Below are 4595 nucleotides of genomic sequence, written 5' to 3'. Positions count from 1 at the left end.
CTGTAACTTCCTGAGACCCACCAGAAGTCCAAGGTATTTAAATTGCTCGGTGCAGTATTAGTAACAGATGTGTTAACACATTTGTATGAAATTCCTTTGTTCGCTGTTTAACAAACCGTCGAGTGGGTGTGTTAATACATTTGTTACTCGTGTTGCACAGTATGGGGGTGGTTATAACATTGTGCGATGGTGTCAAACGGGAGATATCGGATCAGACTCCCTTTGTACATCTCTCCCCATTTTCTTTTCCAGTGACTTCAATCGGGAGAGATGTAAAACGGCCGGCTGATCCCGTATTCCCCGGTTTACACTATCGCACAAAGTCAAAAATTCCCCCTCACGATTTCAAAAGAAAGAACTTGCATTTATATAGCGCCTTTCATGTCCTTGGGATGCCCCAAAGTGCTTCACAGCCAATGAAGTATCTTTGAAGTGTAGTCACTGTTGTCCCAGGATGAGAATGCAAAATCTAACACTCCAGGGCACAGCCAAAGATTGAGTGCTTTTCCAGCACAGGTTATATTTTATTTTATTTCAAACAAAGCTTTACTCTAATTGAAGGGTTCTGATGCCTCCTACAATAAACATTGAGTATTGGTATTGATTGAAAGCTTGTAATCTGGTTGAGTGCCTCCCATGACATCATACCCCACAAACCTGAAAATTTTATGCTTCTAATCATTCTCCGCTATTTATTATAACTTATAGTATTTCATTTTTATTAGACCTGTAGGTTTTATTTAGCTTTTAATCAGCTATTGAACTGGCTGCAGCTATCAACTTGCTCCATCTCAATGATATGTGAAGACTTTCCCATCAAGAGATTAACATCACTGAAATAATCTGCAGTTCCTTACCAGGAAACTCGAGGTCCAGTACAAAACTATATTTCATAAATCCCAATTTGTGCCTCTATGGTGTTATCCTGCAGTGATGTTTGGTGAAGAGATTAATTGCGACAAATAAACATTTTCACAATATAACATTGCTGCTGAAATTAGGACAATAAAAAGTTACTATTGTTAATAAAATAAACCAATGCACTGTCCCCAAACCATGGTTATGTTGAGTTAATGTCATTATACCAAACAATATTGGAATTCCATATTATGGGATGGGGTATGCAGGCTTGGGCCCGTGGTTCCCTCGTGCTGTTCCTCGCGCCCCCCCATCTCTGTAACCTCCACCAGCCCAACAACCCTCCCAGAACTCTGCACTCCTCCAACTCTGGCCTCTTGAGCACCAGATTGTAGCACTGTCGGGGGGGTGGGGGGGGGGGAGACTATAACACTGTGGGTGGGGGGGAGACTATAACACTGTGGGGGGGGGTGACTATAACACTGTGGGGGGGGGGGGGTGAGACTATAACACTGTGGGGGGGAGACTATAACACTGTGGGGGGGGGGAGACTATAACACTGTTGGTGGGGGGAGACTATAACACTGTTGGGGGGGGGAGACTATAACACTGTGGGGGGGGGAGACTATAACACTGTTGGGGGGGGGAGACTATAACACTGTGGGGGGGGGGGAGACTATAACACTGTGGGGGGGGGAGACTATAACACTGTTGGGGGGGGGGAGACTATAACACTGTTGGGGGGGGAGACTATAACACTGTGGGGGGGGGAGACTATAACACTGTGGGGGGGGGGAGACTATAACACTGTGGGGGGGGGGAGACTATAACACTGTTGGGGGGGGAGACTATAACACTGTTGGGGGGGGAGACTATAACACTGTGGGGGGGGGAGACTATAACACTGTGGGGGGGGGGTGAGACTATAACACTGTGGGGGGGTGTGAGACTGTAGCACTGGGGGGCTAGGGTGGGTGAGGCTATAATACTGTGGGGGGAGGGTGTGGGACACTGTGGGGGGGTGGGGTGAGACTGTAGCACTTTGGGGGATGTATGAGGTGAAACTGTAGCACTGTGGGGGGGTTGGGGTGAGACTGTAGCACTGTGGGGGGGTTGGGGTGAGACTGTAGCACTGTGGGGGGGTTGGGGTGAGAGTGTAGCACTGTGGGGGGGTGGGGTGAGACTGTAGCACTGTGGGGGGGTTGGGGTGAGAGTGTAGCACTGTGGGGGGGGGTGAGACTGTAGCACTGTGGGAGGGTTGGGGTGAGAGTGTAGCACTGTGGGGGGGGGGTGGGGTGAGACTGTAGCACTGTGGGGGGGGGTGAGACTGTAGCACTGGGGGGGTTGGGGTGAGACTGTAGCACTGTGGGGGGGTATGGGGTGAGACTGTAGCACTGTGGGGGGGTTGGGGTGAGACTGTAGCACTGTGGGGGGGGGGTGAGACTGTAGCACTGGGGGGGTTGGGGTGAGACTGTAGCACTGTGGGGGGGTTGGGGTGAGACTGTAGCACTGTGGGGGGGTATGGGGTGAGACTGTAGCACTGTGGGGGGGTTGGGGTGAGACTGTAGCACTGTGGGGGGGTATGGGGTGAGAGTGTAGCACTGTGGGGGGGTATGGGGTGAGACTGTAGCACTGTGGGGGGGTATGGGGTGAGAGTGTAGCACTGTGGGGGGGTATGGGGTGAGAGTGTAGCACTGTGGGGGGGTTGGGGTGAGACTGTAGCACTGTGGGGGGGTATGGGGTGAGAGTGTAGCACTGTGGGGGGGTATGGGGTGAGAGTGTAGCACTGTGGGGGGGTATGGGGTGAGACTGTAGCACTGTGGGGGGGTATGGGGTGAGAGTGTAGCACTGTGGGGGGGGTGTAGAAAGTATACCTAATTAATAAAACATTCCAGTGCATACTGCAGAGAACTGTAATTGGTTGATAACAAGTTCTGCAGAAGGGACCTCATACAGGCCGAAAAGCTCCCTTTGTTCATTCATAAGGAGAGGGGTCTTGAAGATAAGCACCTGCCTGAGAAAGAATATTGGGGAGTTATGCCAGTCTATGGAAGGAGTTTGGTAAAACTAAAGTTATTGATAAGGAAGAAACTCATTAAAATTCACCTTGTATGGAATTGTATTCGGTAAGACAGTAAAGTGTGATTTGTCACATAGAAGGGTTGGAAAAAAGGTATAAAAAGTGAGTGTTGGAATTCAATTAAGATTCGATCAACCTGAAAACCTGAGATCGGAACTATAACGTGTTTGAATTCTTCGGCTAAAACCCGCAAAGTTTTGCTGTAAGTGCTGCTGTTAAGTGTATGTTTAATTATTGTTGATAATTATTATTGTATGCTTAATGAATCTGTGACATCTAACATTTAATACTGTGAACCCTATTATTTTGAGGAGTAGATTATAAGAACATCCTGTCCTCTATGTTCTGTCCTCATACTTTGGATCTGATCTGAGCCCCTGACTATTTATCGGGACATAAAATTACATAGAATTTACAGCACAGAAAAGGCCATTTGGCCCATCTGATCCGTGCTGGTGTTTATGCTACGCATGAGCCTCCTCCCTCCCTACTCCATCTCACCCTATCACCATATCCTTCTATTCCTTTCTCCCTTACGTGTTTATCGAGCTTCCCCTTAAATGTATCTATGCTATTCGCCTCAACTACTCCTTGTGGTAGCGAGTTCCACATTCTCACCGCTCTCTGGGTAAAGATGTTTCTCCGAAATTCCCTATTGGATTTAGTAGTGACTATCTTATATTTATATATAGAGAGGGAACTAACTGGAGTACACCTGGCCTGGGAGTACTTGACACTGATACCGGGTGCCTGAAATGGAAAGTGTTCGAGGAGGCTCGTGTGGAGCACAAACACCAGCATGAACCAGTTGGGCCGAATGGCCTGTTTCTGTGCTGTACATTCTATGTAATTCTACATAATACTCTGCCTGGACAATGTGCCTGAGCCCTAACTTCAGAGAAGTAGTGCACCCGAGTGACATTTCCCACTTCCCACACCAGCCATCCTGTGCCTCTCTCAGTGAGATTGTCCAGTTAATCCCGATTCGTATAGTTTTTGTGCCAAGGGTCGATGTTCAGTGAGAATGGGATTGAGACTGCCCACAGTCATTTTATGTGGGACCCTTACAGCCAGCAGGCAGGTGAGACTATCATCAGATCAATCTTGGCTGGATTTGGAGTCAGATCCCAGAAAGGTCAGCGTCTAACCCACTGCACATTTTAATCCTGAGAAAATAAGAAATTTTTGTGAAATATTTTCAATTATACTCTTTCTAAAATTGCACCCTACAAAATATAAAGCTAGGTTGGTTGAGTAATAGCACTCTTATCTCTAGGGCAGAAGGTTATGGGCTCAAATCACACTCCGGGACTTCAGCACATAATCCAGGCTGACACTTCTTTATAATACTGAGGGAGCGCTGCATCGATGGAGATGCTATCTTTTGGATGAGACGTTAAACTGAGGGCCTATCTAGTTATATTGGTGGACATAAAAAATCGCCTGGCACTATTCAAAGAAAAACATGGGAGTTCTCCTGATGACCTTCACAACATTCATCATTCAATCAACACTAAAATAGTCGACGTGATCATTTATCTCATTGCTGTTTTATGGGATCTTGCTATGTACAAATTGGCTGCTGCGTTTGCCAGATAACAGCAGTGACTAAACTTCCTCTACTCGACATCTCCCTGCTTATTACAGCTCCAATCGG

The sequence above is a fragment of the Heptranchias perlo genome, chromosome 34 (assembly GCF_035084215.1).
Source record: "Heptranchias perlo isolate sHepPer1 chromosome 34, sHepPer1.hap1, whole genome shotgun sequence".
In the NCBI taxonomy this organism is placed as follows: Eukaryota; Metazoa; Chordata; class Chondrichthyes; order Hexanchiformes; family Hexanchidae; genus Heptranchias; species Heptranchias perlo.
This window is presented reverse-complemented; position numbering follows the sequence as displayed.